This window comes from Mytilus galloprovincialis, chromosome 9 (genome assembly GCF_965363235.1).
Source record: "Mytilus galloprovincialis chromosome 9, xbMytGall1.hap1.1, whole genome shotgun sequence".
In the NCBI taxonomy this organism is placed as follows: Eukaryota; Metazoa; Mollusca; class Bivalvia; order Mytilida; family Mytilidae; genus Mytilus; species Mytilus galloprovincialis.
Window position 1 is genome coordinate 9,687,456 of NC_134846.1, and position 19,544 is coordinate 9,706,999.

The window sequence follows — 19,544 nt, forward strand, 5'->3', positions numbered from 1 at the left end:
TTTCTTTACTTATATAATTGCATTAAGCGAAATATGCTATTAAGTATGTCATGTTGAGATTTTCTGGTATCGGTTGAGATATTCTGGAACAATGTTGAGATCTTCTGGTGAATGAAATTTTTAACTATGCATTTGTAGCTTAGTATCAATTACATATACAACTGTCAAAACGTTCCAACTGTCATTTAAATCGTGTCTGTAGTTATGACGCAGCTTCTAAAGAGATCTTTGGTTGTAATATAGTCTAAATAGTAAAAAGCTGTGTTTTTTTTTAAATATTAAAGTTCCAGCGCTGGAGATTAATAGTTCAGCGTTTGAGATGCAGTTTTTGCACAGAAGCTATAAAGTCAATAATGTTGTAATTGACATCTCCAGCGCTAGAATTTATTCCTACATCAAAGTCCCCAATGTAAATGTCAGTGTGTTAGTTATTTTTCTATATATATTACGTTTTTTTCTATGTTTATAATCAACATGAACAGGAGTGAAACTGTACAGATTGTAGTATTGATGTTTGAATGAGTCATTAACGCCCATTGTCTAACTAAATGCATATTCAAGACGAGTACATGTAAATGAAACTGTTGCATGAATATGAACCCTCCTTTGTACTAGATTGACACCCGTGTGTGCTTTTGAAATGAAATTGATATATATATGTCCACTTGTATTTTTGTCCTTCTGATGAGTTAAGCCTTTTTCAACTGATTTGTATAGTTGGTTCTTATGTTGTACTGTAATTCCATTGTCCATGGTAAAGGGGTAGGTTGGGATCCCGCTATAACATGTTTAAGCCCGCCACATTATGTATGTATGTGCCTGTCCTAAGTTATGTTACAATTGTTTTACATTGGCATTTCGGAGTCTTTTACAGCTGACTATGCGGTATGGGCTTTGCTTATTTTTGAAGACCGTACGGTGACAAAAGTGTTATCCGGTGGGAGTCCGTTGCTGTACTGACAAAATAAAACGGAATAACGGACAAGGTACGGATTAAAAACGGAAACGAAACGGACAAGTACCGTAGAAAACGGACGACTACCGGACATACAACGGACATTTCATCCGTTTAACGTCCGTTAATTCAAAGTTTTGAACATGCTCAAAATTTACCACCGGACAGAAGGGACATTGATGAATAAAACGGATGCTAAACGGACATGAAACGAAAATTAAGGGATGTCTAATCCAATAAGGTGTGATCGGTGCTTAAAACTCCGGTCCCACCTTACCGGATAGCCCAAACGGACGTCTAACCGATATCTTTTTTTCAATTCGTTCGTGTCCGTAAGCCGCGTGTTGTTATCCATTAGACGTCCGTCCATATCTGTTTCATTTCGTTCAGTGTCCACTTTATCAGTCGACGTCCGTTTGGTCCGGTGGAAAAATTTGAGCATGTTCAAAACTTTGAACGAACGGTACGTTAGCCTCCGTTTTTATTTACAATACTCGTCCGTTCTGTGTCCGTTTTGTATCCGTTACTTGTCCGTTATACATCCGTTGGAGGTCCGGTAGACAGGTTCACTAACGGACTTTACCGGACGTAAAACGAATAAAACGGATGTGAAACTGACATGAATGGAAGGATAACAGAAAGAACATTAATATTAAAACGGATACATACCACTTGAAGAACAAAAATTGCGTAAGAAAAAGCAATTATTGGTATGTTAGTTTTCTTGAGTATCATGATTATTTTTGGCTCAACTGCTAAATCATGATCATGCAAAATTATTGGCTTTTTATTGTGACATTATGGATACACATAAAAGGAATTATTTTTCACCCTTTTAACTTTTGAAAATCAATCTATGGAAGATACTTATTTCATACATATGCACATGTACAACACAAACAGTTAGGTTAATGTATTAGAAATCCAGGAATAGGAGATGATAAAGCATTTTGTGGCTCATTTTTAATTTTACTTTTTAACTGTGGAGTGCTACCTAAGATGATTCTGTCCAAGTTAGGTACATGTAGGAAATCCAGGTTAGTTTAAGAAAGACTTAGTTATTAAAAGGAGTAGGTCCGGTAAGGGCCGATTTTGGCCCCAAATTTCAGTTTCATCTAACGAGATATTTAGGACACTTTTTAAACACTTAAGTGTCTATTTCAATTGATTCGATTAGTTTATGTAAAAGATTTTAACTGATTCAGTCATTAAATACGCTCCGATTGAAGCTTAAATATGAAAAATCTATCAAATATGCCAAAAAACGTCACTTTTCAGATGGTTTTCGTCAAAAATGAAAGTGGCTGCATCCGTTTTCATCCTCAACCTTTATATATGTTATGTATTATCATTAAATACAACTTAACTTTCAATATTATGAATGAACACGAAGTGTATCCATAGCAACATTATGCATTTATTTACCATAAAATATTGCAAAAAGGGGGGTGAACATGTCACATATCCCCCAAAATTTGGATCAAACTAGAATTTCACTGCCTTTGAGGGATACCTTTTTAGAAACTGTTGAAATGCATCTTCCTAATGATCAATTAAAAAATGGGTGTCTTTCGCCTCATTTTTTCGTAAAATCTAATCACAACTTCGTGCGAAAAAAAGTTGGAAAAAAAAAACATTACTGTAACAATAATTGCCGCACCAATGTATGGTATGGGGATGCAAATACGGACTGTCATACAGAAAACAGCCTATATTACATACATTACATAATATTGATGTTCATATAAACCCAATACGAAGGCTATTTTAGTACTCAGCTATCCAAAAATGATATTTATTGCACACTAGCTCTCATATTTGAAAAAATCCACAGGGGCCAAAATGTGCTACCTTAAGGTGAAATTTTTCCCCTCCTGCCTCAATTTTTAGTATATTTTCTGTGTTCTACTAGCTGTAAGGGTTAAATTGGTAACTTAGTTTTTTTAAAATTAGTTCAGTATTAAAGATTTTATGAAGGTTTGCAGTTAGCAGGGGCTAAAATGCGAAACTACACACCTAACTGTGGAGTGCTACCTTCAGGTGACATTTTCCCCCTCCTGCCTCAATTTTTAGTATATTTTCTGTGTTCTACTAGCTGTTAGGGTTAAAATAATACCTTAGTTTTTTTTTTAAATTAGTTCAGTATTAAAGACTTTATGAAGGTTAGCAGTTAGCAGGGCCCAAAATGCTAAACTACACACCTAACTGTGGAGTGCTACCTTAAGGTGAATTCCCCCCCCACCCCCACCCCCCCCCCCCATGCCTCAATTTTTAGTATATTTTCTGTGTTCTACTAGCTGTTAGGGTGAAAATGGTACCTTAGTTTTTAAAATTAGTTCAGTATATATATATTAAAGATTTTATGAAGGTTAGCAGGGGCCAAAATGCGAAACTACACACCTAACTGTGGAGTGCTACCTTAAAGTGAAATTTTTCCCCTCCTGCCTCAATTTTTAGTATATTTTCTGTGTTCTACTAGCTGTTAGGGTTAAAATGGTACCTTAGTTTTTTCAAATTAGTTCAGTATTAAAGATTTTATGAAGGTTAGCAGTTAGCAGGCGCCAAAATGCGAAACTACACACCTAACTGTTGAGTGCTACCTTAATGATCATAAGATAGTATCCAGAAGTTAATTTCGAAGAAGAAAAAATCCCATTTTTCCGTGTTTTACTTATAAATGGACTTAGTTTTTCTGCAGGGAACATTACATTTACTCTGTGGTTAAAGTTTTTAAAATTTGAATAATTTTCTTAAACTATCCTGGATTTCTACCAAACTTGGACAGAAGCTTGCTTATGATCATAAGATAGTATCCAGAAGTAAATAAAAAAAAATCATCGGTATAAGGAAATAATTCGTAAATATAACTCAACATGCAAACATCTTATGTATGTAGTTGTACGTTCAGGTATTTCACATCCAATCTTTTATGGTAATATTCTTTACAAGGCACAATTTTTTAAGGGCCGTTTATAGCTTCATGTTAGCTGTAAGCCAAGGCTCCGTGTTGAAGGCCGTACCTTGACTTATAATGGTTTACTTTTATAAATTTTGACTTGGATGGAGAGTTGTCTTATTGGCCCTCATATCACATCTCTCTATATCTATGTACGACAATAGGATCATGTCTATAAACATTTGTGAAATAAGCATTCCATAATGATCAACCAAAACATTTTATGATGAATTCATAGAACTTAATACAGACTGATAGATTAAAATGATGCGCCCGGTAAAAAATTAAACTTTTTAAATCTGGGCATGGTACCTGTTTAGTCTGTTCATTAAACCAACTAGTAAGTCCCTTATCAAACAAGAAGGCAGGATTTTATAAATATAAAAAATAAATAAAAAAATGAACAGTTTCAATTTTCAAATAATGTTATTTCATACAATGTAGTTGATACTTTTTGTTTACTTGATGACAATTTAAATCAAATTGGTATCTGGTAAGGCAGCAACCATTTGATTTTCTGGGAGGGGGGGCTATGGTTTTTTTTGGAGAAAAAAAGTTTGTTTCCAGTTTTTGGAGAAAAAAATAATTTGTGTTTGATTCTGAAAAAAAAAATTGTTTGTTTCACCCTCAGCTGCCACTATATGTAATGCTAAAATTGAAAGAAAAAAATTGTTTTCGACTTGTCGCGAAAAAAATGGATTGTTTGTTTCACCCTCAGCTGCCACTATATGTAATGCTAAAATTGAAAGAAAACAAATTGTTTTCGACTAGTCGCGAAAAAATGGATTGTTTTTGAAAACACCATAGCCCCCCCCCCCCCCCCCCCCCCAGAAAATCAAATGGTTGCTGCCTAATTTGATCTTTCACTTATAAACTTTGCCAGCCGTAAAATATTTATTATAAACCCCTTTCTTAAACATCCGGTACTGAAAAAAGCGGTGTCCTTATTCAGCACATTGTGTCCCTCTTTCGGTTAAAAGGTCACATCTTCCTTTACACAATCCGCAAATTGTTGTCTAGGGAAATATGGAAGAAATATATGGGTTCCGCCATCGTAATCAGCTGTGACGATGTAATATTGCGTTATTCAATTGTGACGTTATGAAAAATATCTGCCATAGCTTTGGAGAAAACAAAAATCTTCCATATATTTGGAGAAAACAAAAATCTGCCATAGATTTGGAGAAAACAAAAATCTGCCATAGATTTGGAGAAAACAAAAAAACTGCCATAGATTTAATTTGTTTGACGTTTGTAACGTCGCATTTGCCATAGATTAGGAATCTGCTCTGGATTTGGAACCCGCCATAGATTTGAGTCCTACATTATATATCTGCATATCCAAGGCAACCCTTTGCATGGACATCTAAATTGGTTTTGTTTAATTGTTGCTGGTTGTTGTACGGATCCTTTCAATTAACACCGGGCTGAATCTACTTTTGTTTGACGGTTTTATGAGGTGAAAGTAGATATTTTAAGTAAAAGACATTGAGACAGTAACACCGCTTTACAATTTTCAAAAAATGGATTGAAAAATGTAACAGATAGAAGAATAGAAATATCGACTGTAAATTCCATTTTGAATTTCATTGAAACTTTTTACTGATTTAGCGACAAATCATAATGTAAAAAATAAAGCAGTATTCTTACGAACATATGGCATATTGAATCGATTGAAGTTCGGTGTAAAGTATTTAAAGTATTGCATTGCATTTGTCTGAAATAAAATAAATCCACAGAGGAACACAGCACAACTATACTTGATAAAGGAATAACGCACATTTTAAAGCATAGGATAGAGCATATGTGCATAGAAGAAAGGAATTTGCATGATGTACGTTGTGTAGCCAGTAGCTTTGCTTTGGTATAGTATTCTTACCGTTTAATGCTTAGTTTCGATATTATATACATGATAATACATTCAGATGTTTCAGATCAACAATAACAATTAAGAAATTGCGATCTTTTAAATTAATGTGGGTTGCCAATGGCTCATGAGTGCTTGTTATATTCTAGATGTCTTTTTGCATTTCTGTTGTCATTTACTACTCTTTTGGTCATATTTAGAGAAAGAAAAAAAAACACGACAGCAAAGGCAAACATTTTTTTTTATTTTGAATATCAATGAATGTACTATTTTGAGCATACGACACATGTCATTTCCCGGCCATCAACGTATGGCGGGCATGGAAGTATTTCGCTACATTTGGATGCAACAGCGTATAACATACGCTTGTCAGTCCAGTTAGACGCCTTCTTCAATCTCTCAGCATCTGCATCGACACAGATATATTCCGTTGCAGATGCATGTCCAGGCCAGCCAGACATTAGGTACCCAGTATACTCTTTTTTCCAACCTCCTATGCAATCTTTACGACCAGGTATCATAATTGTTGTTGACCCTATTTTGGTATGGCAGACAGCACATGGTAAACTGTACTGATCATATTTGCTGTTGTCAAAAAGGGATTTTTTTATGTCGATATCGTGGACGTCAAAGGCGACTCCACCAACAAAAGCATTATTGTTAACTTTCTCGTCATAAGCTCCCCATTGTGGTTGTTTTGGAAGGCATAGGTGGTTAACTGCTGATCCTGATTTTATGTAAGACGATCCACCAGTGTATCCTAGAAAATAAAACTGATAATTGGATATAAATTCTAAAGTCGAAAGAAAATGCGTTTCGGTTACATAAATGAAATTTCATTTGTATAGAATAGGAAAATATTTGACATGTTTATCATCAGTAAAATAAATTAGGATAGTATAGAATGACTGCCAATGAATGAGACAACTTTCGACCAAATGATCTATAATGTATTCCACAATTTTTCTTCTTTTTTTACTTCTAATTCTTACTTCGTTTTGGTTTTTTTTTGCTAGCTTTTATTAACTCTTTCTTAATTACTCCTACTTTTCTTTTCATAATTTTATAACATAAAGTTTAAAAAGCCATATTTCAAAATTTTATAAAATTCTTGTTATTTTTTCATAGTTTTTGAAACGAATAAGGTGCCAATGTTAAATATATGAAAAGTCTAGAGAGAATTATTTCCCGCCAAATTTTCAATGGCTTATATCTCGAAAACGAGCACACGGATCCTTCATTTGTTTGTACTATTTTAGTTACTTTATTTATATCCACTTATATTTTTGTCCATCTGATGAGTTAAGCCTTTTTCAACCGATTTTTATAGTTCGTTCTTATGTTGTACTGTTATACCACTGTCCAAGGTTAGGGGAAGGTTGGGATCCCGCTAACATGTTTAACCCCGCCACATTATTTATGTATGTGCCTGTCCCAAGTCAGGAGCCTGTATATTCAGTGGGTGTCGTTTGTTTATGTGTTACATATTTGTTTATCGTTCATTTTTTTACATAAATAAGGCCATTAGTTTTCTCGTTTGAATTGTTTTACATGGTCTTATCGGTTCCTTTTATAGCTGACTATGCGGTATGGGCTTTGCTCATTGTTGAAGGCCGTACGGTGACCTATAATTGTTAATGTCTGTGTCATTTTGGTCTTTTGCGGATAGTTGTCTCATTGGCAATCATACCACATCTTCTTTTTTATATCAATTTATAATAGTCTTTTAAAAAGCTTGTTATTTTTTAAAAGAGGAGCGAACATCCTTAATTTCAGTCTGTGTTTGAGTTTTTTTAAGGAAGGGGGATTCTTTTGAAATGTTGCTAATGTGGTGCACAAATATGTAATATATTGGGTAATAGCAATACAATTGATTAAAGCATTATAAACAGTCAAACTACGTATTCAAGAGAAGACAAGTTGTTGAGCGTTTCTTCGGGCATAATATATTTAGAACACACTAGCTATAGCTTTGTGTGCATTACATGATAATAGAGTCATTCATCTCATTGAACCGACTGTAAGAAAAGTAAATAGAAATAATAATAATAATCAGTAATAATAATAATAATAAATTCTGTATTTAAAGAGAGTAACTCAATTAGAACTAGTCTAATTTTCATTGAGGCCCTCAGACAAAATACATGCATACAGTTAACATTCATACATTCATACATAAAATTACAATATATATTACTAGTATATACACAATTCAATCATTCAAATATACAGAGGGTAAAAAATTACAATATTTGATATAGTTTGGTTAAAGGAAAACAAATTATTTGACTTGCATATAATTTTCAAGAAAATGATTATAACTGTGTTTCTTGGATAATTCCACATTACGACATTTTTTTCATTTCGAGTGGTAAATTATTCCATACTTTGGTTGCAGAATAATGAACAGATTTTTTATAAAAATTTGTATTTGGTCTTGGAACAAAAAGATCATTATTAGAGACAGATCGTAAGTTGTGGCGTTGCACATCATCAATATTTAGCATTGCTAAGTAATCGGGTGTTAGTCCATTTACAATTTTATACATTAAAATTGATTGTTGGTATTTTATTCTTTTGGTAAAATATAGCCATTTTAAAGAAGAAAGCATGAAATTAGATGGAATAGAAATATTGCATTCCAGTATAATTCTTGCTACTCTTTTTTGAAGTTTTATGATTCTATCTGAATCTTTTTGTAACAAATTTCCACAAACTGAACTATAATAGTCTATATATGGTAGAATATATGCATTATAAAATAGTTGCCTTGTGTGTATTGGCAAATATACTTTAATTTTATATAATAGTGATATTTTAGATGAGATAATTTTACATATACGATCAACGTGATTTTCCCAGCTTAAATTTTCATCATGTCAATTCCAAATAATTTGAAAGAATGGACATTCTCAATACATGTTTCGTTGACGGTAATACATAATTTTTAAAGGTGTGTAAGTTTTTTTTTAACCCAATTTCATACACTTAGTTTTTTGTGCATTGATTTTCATACTGTTATTGTTACACCAAGATTGTATAGCATTTAAATCATTTTGCAATATGCTGTTTATTTTTTTAACGTTTTTAAATAAAAGTGTAAGGATTATTATTACCGTCGTAAACGAGTTCAGAATTTCTACTAGTACACGTTGATCTGCCCCATTGTATGTAACTTGCACCACCAGTTTCTCTTCCTGTAATTAAAAAGGGGAAACAAATAGAATAAGTACCACTAGCCTTTCAACACTGAGGTTGTACTAGGAATTCGAAACCCCCACACGGCAGGTGCGCTTGACACTTATCTTAATTGACCCCCCCCTTTTTTCCCAAAAATAAACTGACCGCGTCAAAATAGCACATTAGTGCTGAAAGTTGTATTAAACACCATTGTATCAATCAGTTAATCAATCAAATAAATGTCAATGATACATGAGTGTACTATGAGATATATTTTATACCACAGTTAATTTAAAAACAGTTATGGACATAAATCAATCACATCTGGCTCAAACAGTTAAGGACGTCACGTGTCAATTAAGCGACAAAAGCCGAAAGGTACATCCACACCTTGCAGTTGCATTTGTATATATAGCTATTATAAAAGGTTTCTAAAAATGTATTTAACCCCATGCACATCTATTCTACATATCCATCAGAAATGTATATCCCGTGTTTTTTTCCATTTCCATAAAAAAATAATATAGTCGACCTACCTTTATCGTCGTTTTTATTGGGCTCTTGTTTCAAACTTTTCAGTCCAGCCCAGATAACCTGAAACATCATAGAATCCATCTTATCAGTACATGCTGAATTTGTTTTACATACTGCTGGTTTGGGTTGTTCTAGGAGCAACAAGAACACAATGCATACGCGTACAGATGGCATAGTCATTATGTCAAAACATTCATTTACCACTGTGCCTTGGTTTGGCATTTGTTGCATTGTATACAAATAAAAATATATTTGTTGAAACCCAATACGTTATTTGTATATCAAGAGCTGTGACATATTGTACACGATATCTAATATGAAATTCGAAACGAAACCATTATATGAAATTCATTGTTTGCCAATTTACCTTATCATTTGCTGGAAATCAGATGTACAAAATATTAAATAAGCGAGTCTTTGCAAATTAAAGGTAAAAATGTGCCATAAAATAAAAAAAAAAAATAAAAAGGAACGACCCACCTCCCAAGTTTTCCCCCCACGAACAAATATTAACTCCTTACCAAATATAAAATTATATAAAGAAATTTATACCAATAAGGGCATCCGGACACGATCAGTGCAATATACGTGATTCCTGTTCTACATACGATACAATCTTCACATTACGGGATTAAAAACCAAAAATTAAAATGTAATATTTGTCAAGGTTATTAGGATCCAAAATTAAAACAGTTAAATTTTTACTTGCATCTCTTTTATTCCTCTAGTTGTGGGGGGAAAAGGGGGGGGGGGGGGGGTCGGAGGTCCTAATCCATAAATCCCGAGCTTAAAAACATGATGAAATCCCGAGGTCCCCAATTTAAAGAAATTTAAATTCAGACATCCCGAAATTCGAAAAAAGAATCCCCGGATCCCAAATGGACCAATTCCGAAATCTCGAGCTAAAAAACAGCCGATCCCGACGTCCCGAAAAAGGTCCTGCCCCCTCTCTAGTCTATATGACACGGAAATAACTTAATTGAAATGGAAAAATAATAAGCATATCCTACGTCTTCGCCGCCCGATGTGACCTGAAACTAAGGACGGAATAGTACAGCTTAGTTACTTAGTACATGGACCTGGGACTATTATATACTTATGTTATTAAATTAACAGTCCCGGCATATTACCACTACTTTATTTGTCCCTTATGTCGTTTTTCCGGAAAAGTAGTACATACATGTACATTATTTTTACACCTCTAGTTTTCTATGAAAGGACATATAACATTATAAATTCACATAAAAAATGATGACATTTAATTTTAAATTTCATCATTATTATATTGCGCTGCCTCATTGAGTTATTCATGCACGCACACAATTTTCATAATGGTAATCGGTCAAACCGGAAGTCCGGACTTGTTTTGTGATTATAACCAACATCGAACATCCTTTGTTCAGAACAAAAAACTTTCGCTCCAAAAATTGAAATGTGTAATGTTAGTATTCTAAGATTGCTTAAAAATACTACTTGTATTTGATACCTTAAAGCATAATGAACATATTGCATTCTCACCATAGTCCGAACTTGTTTTCATACATAATGTAAAGTGCACAGACAAGCACTTGCCGTGACCTGGTCCAAATTTACATGTACATGTACAAGATTTTTGTTGTTTTAACATCTTTAAAAGCTCTAAAGAGAGTCACCATACTGATTTTTTATGTTCGTATATGATATTGTTGTCTACAATTGACCATTTATATATCAATATGTTCCTGTTTAGTAATGGTAAACCCTTTAGATTATCCCGGACAAGCGAAAATAGTGATTGTCATTATGGATGCTTTACACCACTTCTGATCACATACCACGTCACAGTTTAACATTTATCAAATAAATATTTTCCATACTGATATATCTTAGCATGTCATTTTTTTATAATTATTTTATACATAATTTCATGCTTGCATCACATCTGAAGTGAAGATTGACCAATCAGATAATTAGATTGTGTTTATCTATTTGAATATTGGAGTTGAAGCGGTGACAAATCCTCGGGTTTTACCATATATAAGTACACAAACTTAAAACTCAATTATTTTTTTGTTGAATCATTTAAATTAAATTTGAGATCGTTTTTTCAAATCTCCTTATCATACTAGACATGTGTTTTAAACATCTTTGTTATATCTTTTACTGTTTGGTTTTAAATTGGAATTAGAAATTGTATTTTCCCATAGATTTTGAGGTAAAATCCCGAGAATTTCACCTCCTAGAAATTTCAAGCAGTCTGCACCAAAAACTTTTTCAACTACTAGTCCAAAGACCAATATTCCGACATTTTTCTTATTGGTCCAAGCAAAGTTTTGCAAATACTTACTAGTCCGAATGAAATTTTACTAGTCTGGGGCATCGGACTAGTGGCTAACCGTGCAGACTGTTTCAAGTGCCAGAGTGTTCAAAAATATCAAAATGAATATGTATTTTTGTGTTGCCTTTTGGCTGTCATTGTCAGATGGAGTGAGATGCACTTTGTTTACATCCATGTTTTTTTTCTCTCATTTCAATCGAGTAGGTGGTAGTGTCCATCCAGACCTGCCAATTTCTAATTGATGGAGGTTATACATTGTTTATTCAATAAAAGTACAATTTGATCTAATACATGTACTAAAGTTACTATATACATGATATATATTAGGCAGATGACACAAATTATTCAGAACATTTTCAGGGATCTCCATGACCAGTTTTATGATGACACACTGCCGGCGTTGAAATATCTTCCACTGTCAAATGACCCTCGCCATTGTTAAATTATCTTCTGCCATTGTAAAATGGTCCACGTCATTGACAAAATTTATTTTCATTTCATTAGCTGCCACCATTGATAATTATAATCCCAAGGGTCCTCCTTGTTACAGTTTTAAAACCCTTGGGGATATCGGGCTAAAGATCTCTTATCACTTGTACAATTAGATCGACACACCATGCATTCACACCTGACAGTAGAACACTGAATCAAGATAGACAATTAATCATGTTAATTGCATTATTTAATTATGTTTCAGCAAATGCTAATGAAAATTTAAATTGAAATAAGATATCTTAATCAAGTTAAAACGAAAAAAGTGAAAAAGTCTCAACAGTCAGAGCTCTGACATAAACAAGTCAGAATAAAATGACTTCTTCAAGTCAGAAAATGTTTTGACATTCTGACCTGTACGGGTCAATTTTTGTTTTGCGTAGTTTTCCATCGAGTCCGTCAAACCAGAAGATATTTTGAATTTGCCGCCGATCTAAGACACATACGATCACGTGGTTTTTTGCGAGAGATCACGTGTTTGAGAGTCGTTGTTTTGGGAGTTTCTCAAACGAGAAGTTATTGAAAATATAGTGATTATTTACGTTTTTTTATTGAAAATCTAGGTCAATGTGGTCATTTTCAGAAGGTAATACATATTACCTCCGTATTTTCATGGCCATTTTAATATTTTTTGCGTGTGAAGAAGGTCTTTGCAAGTGATTTTGTTGCTGTTTCATGAAGGCGCGTGACCTGTAAATACGGACGCGTGGCCTTTGAGATGACCTGGTGTCTGACAATTCTGACTTGTTCAGGTCAGAAAATGTTGTTATGATAATGAACTGTTATTTTCGGGAGACAACTCGTGTTGTCTTAAACAGTATTAACATTAATAACCAGTCAGTGCAATTTTAAAAGTAAAATTATTGCTTCGAGCTGAACATCATCACGTGATTTTTCTATTTTTAAACTCAATCATGAATTGACTTTTTAACCTTTCCGAGTTTGCGGCTTATAAATATATTTGTTTTTTCGTTTCTCCCAATGAGAAAAACGATCTTTTGAATATTGATATTAATGAAAATGAAATGAAATCGGAATAATTTTAATAAAGGAAAAGGGAAGGGAGGGTTTAACTAAAAGAACCGAAATATTTTTTTATTTTTATTTTAAAAATGATTTTAACTTGAGAACATTATAAAGAGATTCACAAAACGGGTTTTTCAATTATGAACATGGAATATGATATTAAAAACCAATCAAATGAAATGTAGGGTAAGTCTCCAGTGATCACCCTACCCCTGTCATTTGACAATGTTGAACAGTCGAGATCCCTGCCCCCTTAACTCAATTTTTTCTCTCTGTAAAGTATAATGAAATATACCAAGCTAGTCTCTATGGGTCGCCCCACCCCTTGTCATTTGAGAATGATCTTATATCTTGAAAATTGTCGAGATCCCCACCTGTAAACGGCCATATATATTCCTTTTTATAATGTCAAATTGATTTGAATGAAATATACCGGGCTAGTCTCTGGGTTTACCCCCTCCCCTGCCATTTGCGAATGTTCTTATATTTTGTAAACGGTCGAGATCCCCACCCCTAAACTATATATATTCTTGTATGGGAAAATAAAACAAACCCAATGTAATATAGGGGAAGTCCCTTGGGGGGGGGGGTTGTTGTTCACCCCTACAGTGTGAAAACATGTAAATGGTCAAGATCCCCACCCCTGAACCATATATATTAGTGTAAGGGACAACAAGACAAATCAAATGAAATAAAGATAAAGTCCCTTGGGGTCACCCCACCCCCTCATGTTTGAAAACATGTAAACGGTTGAGATCCCCACCCCTTAAGCCTATATATTATTATATGGGACAATACAACAAATCAAATGAAATAAAGGGAAAGTCCATGGGGGTCATCCCCATCCCCCTTTTTGAAATGGTCTGGATCACCACCCCTAAACCATATAATATTCCTGTTCGTCATTTCAAGAAGATTTGAATGACATACATGTACAGGGTCAATCCCTAATTATATGGCATATATGTTTTCCTATGAAGTTACACATCTATAATTCTTACCCCAGATGCTTAGCCACATAAAGCATTAACCTTTTATTCGAAATATAGATAGTCTTTGTTTCTACAGAAGTGAGAAGAACATTGGAAGTCAGTATGTTCTGACTTATAAAAGTCTGAATGTTCTGACTTATGAAAGTCTGAATGTTCTGACTTATGAAAGTCTGAATGTTCTGACTTTAATTTAATAAGGCCAGAAAGACTCAGAATGATCTGAAGATAATGACTTGTTTTTAATGTTTAGAGTATTTAAGAATATGAATGCTCTTGTCATGCTAGTACCATAAGAAACCCTGACAAGATTTTGTTCCCAAAAAAATATATATTAAGAATAACAAGTGTACAATTGAACATAAATTACAAAGTTATAAATGTTGCTAAAAAATCTATTTAAAAAACACCCAATAGATAGTTGTAGTGAAAATATTATGTATTTATATGTACCACTTCTTGAAGGACAACAAAGTCACCAAACTTGGTCTGATTTTCATAGTATTTTCTCCTCAACATTTTTTTAACAGAACATGATTTGACCTGTTTAAGTCAGTTTACAGAAAAAAAATCCGATCAAACTAGGTTTCTTCATCTTAGCCCCCCCCCCTTTTTTTTTCTCGTTATCTGAATCTGCTACTGTTGGGATAATTAATTTTTTTTAAGAAACAATTCAGTCAAATGGTTTTTAGAATAATGATTTTTTACAACCAAAAGTTCTATATGTTAACTTTACAGAAAAAAAAGTCATGAAAATACAGAAATAAAATAAATTTTTAAGATATAAATTTGATGAAATTTGTTAAAAAAAATACATTTGAATATAAAATATACCAAATACATTTTTTTTTATAGTCCTCAATATTGTGACTTGAGGGGACCATATTTCATCAGTCTTTTATCTGGTTTGTCATACATTTTAAAATCAATATGAAAATCCTAGACTTAAAAGTCGACATAAGTTTAGTTTTGACTGACTCTCTGAAGTCAGAACATGATTTGACCTGTTAAAGTCAGTTTACAGAGAAAATTAAATCCAATCAAAACTAGGTCTTCTTCTTCTTAGCCCCCCCCCCCCCTTTTTCCCTTTTATCTGAATCTGCTACTGTTGAGTTAATTAATTGATAAGTTTATTAGAAACAATTCAGTCAAATGGTATAAAATAATATATTTTACAACCAAAAGTTCCATGTGTTAACTTAACAGAAAAGAAAGGTCATGAAAATACAGAAATATAATAAAATTTAAAGATGATTTGATGAAATTTGTAAACAAAATATATTTGAATATAAAATATTAGTTCTCATTATTGTGACTTTATTATTGGGTGTCTTTTATCTGATTTTCCCATACGTTCTTAAATGCATATATTTATGACAATGCCGGACTTAACAGTTGTAATAATAAGTTAAAGTGAAGTTTTTGACTGACTCTTTGAAGTCAGAACATAATTTGACCAGTTTAAAACAAAATACATTTAAATATTGAATAATCAATATGCAAAATAAACTTTTTTATAGTCCTCATTAATTATTGCGCTGTATGGGGACCTTATTTCCACTGTCTTTTATTTGGCTTTTCCGTACATTTTTAAATCAATACCAAGAAACTAGACTTAAAAGTTGAAATAAGTTTAGATGGGACTGACTTTTAGAAGTCAGAACACTATTTGACCTGTTAAAGTCAGTTGACAGGAAAAAAATGTCCAATCAAAGTTAGGTGTTCTTCCTCTAATCCCCCTCCCCACTAAATATCAATCTGCTACTGTTGAGTTAATTAATTACTGATTTTTTTTTAGAAACAATTCAGTCAAATGGTTATTAAAATATAATTTTTTTTTGCAACCACAATTAAGTTCCATGTGTTAACTTAACAGAAAAGAAAAGTCATGAAAATACAGAAATAATACAATATTTTTTTTTTTTTTTAGATAATTTGATGAAAATCTTTAAAAAACAAAATGCATTTGAATATTGAATATATCAAATAAAAATTTTCCATACATTTTAAATCAATATGAAAATCCTGGACTTAAAGTTGAAATAAGTTTAGTTTTGACAGACTCTTTGAAGTCAGAACATGATTTGACCTGTTAAAGTCAGTTTACAGAAAAAAAAATCCAATCAAACTATGTTTCTTCATCTTAGCCCCCCCCCCCTTTTTCCCTTATTTGAATCTGCTACTGTTGAGTTAAAAAAAAATTAAGAAACAATTCAGTCAAATGGTTTTTAGAATAATGTTTTTTACAACCAAAAGTTCTATTTGTTAACTTAACAGAAAAAAAGTCATGAAAATACGGAAATAGAATAAATTTTTAAGATATTAATTTGATGAAATTTGTTAACAAAACACATTTGAATATAAAATATACCAAATACATTTTTGTATAGTCCTCATTATTGTGACTTAAGGGGACCTTATTTCATCAGTCTTTTATCTGGTTTCCCATACATTTTAAAATCAATATGAAAATCCTAGACTTAAAAGTTGAAATAAGTTTAGTTTTGACTGACTCTTTGAAGTCAGAACATGATTTGACTTCTGTTAAAGTCAGTTTACAGAGAAAATTAAATCCAATCAAAACTAGGTCTTCTTCTTCTAAGCCCCCCCACCCCCAATTCAGTCAAATGGTTTAAAATAATATATTATATAGACTAAAAAGTTGTAATAATTAGCTAAATTGAAGTTTTTGACTGACTCTTTGAAGTCAGAACATAATTTGACCGGTTTAAAACAAAATACATTTAAATATATTGAATATGCAAAATAAACTTTTTTATAGTCCTCATTATTGTGCCGTATGGGGACCTGATTTCCTCTGTCTTTTATCTGGCTTTTCCGTACATTTTTAAATCAATATGAAAAAAACTAGACTTAAAAGTTGAAATAAGTTTAGTTGGGACTGACTCTTTGAAGTCAGAACACGATTTGACCTGTTAAAGTCAGTTTACAGAAAAAAAAATGTTCAATCAAAACTAAGTCTTCCTCCTTTAAGCCCCCTCCATATCTGAATCTGCTACTGTTGAGTTAATTAATTCATAATTTTTTTTAAGAAACAATTCAGTCAAATGGTTTTTAAAATAATGTTTTTTAAAACCGAAAGTTCCAAATGTTAATTTAACAGAAAAAAAGTCATGAAAATACAGAAATATAATAAAAAAATTTTAAATAATTTGGAGAAATTTGTTAACAAAATACATTTGAATATTAAATAATAGTATACCAAATACACTTTTTTATAGTCCACATTTTTGTGACTTTATTATTGGGTGTCTTTTATCTGAGTTTCTTATACATTCTTAAATGCATATGACAATCCCAGACTTAAAGTTGCAATACTTAATTAAAGTATAGTTTTTTACTGACTCCTTGAAGTCAGAACATAATGTGACTTGTTCAAGTCAGTTTGCACAACAGGATTTACCTCAATGAAATATTAAGATATCAAAAATATACCAAATTATCTTTTATATATATAGTTCTTATAATTGTGACTTAATTTTTTGTGATTTTTTTCCCTACTTGTATCCATACATTCTAACAATCACATCACAATCATGATAATGCACAACTTTTACAGAACTTTGCAAGCCATTTAGTTTTTGACAGACTCTTTTAAGTCAGAACATGATTTGACCTGTTTAAGTCAATTTGTCCGAACATGCCCATTTGACCTGTTTAAGTCAATTTGTCTGAACATGATTTGACCTGTTCAAGTCATTGCAGAACAAATTTTCCAATCAAAGCTAGGTGTACTTCCTTTAAGCCCTGCTTCTGAATCTGCCATTTGTGAATTTATTTGATAAATGTTTAGAAACAATTAAGTCAAATGGTTATTTATTTTAGGGGATCTTACATATATTTCTTATGTCTGACGTTCCCATACTTTCATTTAATATCATATGTCAGTGCCCCACTCTAAAAATTTCAATAAATTTAGTTTTGGGCTGCCTGTTTTAAGTCAAAACATGATTTGACCTGTTTAAAAGAAAATGCATTTAAATATTGAATATACCAAATATTTTTTTTTTTTGTCCTCATTGTGACTTTAGGGGACCTTAATATTTTCTCTGTCCCATATCTGGCTTTCTCATACATTTTTAAATCAATATGACAGTACTAGACTTAAAGGTTGAAATAAGTTTAGTTTTGACTGACTCTTTGAAGTCAGAACATAGTGTGACTTGTTTGAGTCAGTTTGCACAACAGTATACCTCAATGAAATATTAAAATAATAAATGTTTTGTTCTTGATAAATTTAGCTAAAAGTGGATGAGAATAGATCCCTTATTTTTTCCTTGGAAGATTTGAAGTATTGTCATGGTACTAGTTAATGTATCCAATATTGTATTTTGTAAATCTTTTGATATTGACAGAAAATTGTATGATCCATTTTTTCTGCTTTGGTTTTTGTTTGTATTTGGAAATGATTGAATTTGATGAGATAAATATATTATGTTAAGATTCTGGAAAGAAGAAGGTATGATGAGCCCCACTTTTTAAACTCTTTGATTCGAAACTAGGTAATCACTATATTTTATGGAGATTGATAACAAAGTGGTAGAAATGACTGCTTACAGTCAGAACAAAAATGACCTCTCTAAGTCAAAATGCATTAAAAAGGGACATAAATCTTATTAGAATATGAAGATATTAAGTCACAATATTTTATGCAAAAGCTGACCTGTGGAAGTCATTTTATGATAAATTAAAGTCTGACATAAACTGACCTGTACCAGTCATATTCTGTTGAGTGCAAGAAGGGAGACAACACTTACATCAAATTATATCTGACCTATGGAAGTCATTTTATTCTGACTTGTTTATGTCAGAGCTCTGACTGCTCAACACATGCTTTGATATTGACTCAATTTGCAACCCCTTTTTAAACGAGTATAAAATAAGATATAAAACAACATAGTTTCATGCCAAATAACATGAGGAGAGCAATTATGGATAATATTTAATAACTTTTACAAGTTTAAAATTACATTGTAAATACATGAAATTGAATATTAACTGTAACTTGATAATTAGAGGAAATTTCGTATCATAGTTCCTATTTCATTTCTTAGTTTGCAATCAAATTGATACAATATTCATACCCGTAACCAGGGGGGGTTCGGGGGGATTTGGACGAACCCCCCCTTGAAAACAAATAAGCACTGTTAAAGTCAATGCTCTGTTCGAATTGTGACTTAAAGTCTAGTTTGTGAGTCCAACGAACC

At 32.4% G+C, this 19,544-nt stretch overlaps 1 long non-coding RNA gene across 1 annotated transcript; it reads right to left on the bottom strand.

Moving 5' to 3' along the window:
- Positions 1-6,003: 6,003 nt before the first annotated feature.
- On the bottom strand, positions 6,004-9,690 carry LOC143046619 (uncharacterized). The gene is made up of 3 exons (XR_012969189.1): positions 9,495-9,690; positions 8,895-8,975; positions 6,004-6,538 (listed from the first exon to the last, which is right to left on the bottom strand). It is a non-coding gene; the product is annotated as an uncharacterized LOC143046619 (long non-coding RNA).
- Positions 9,691-19,544: the final 9,854 nt, after the last annotated feature.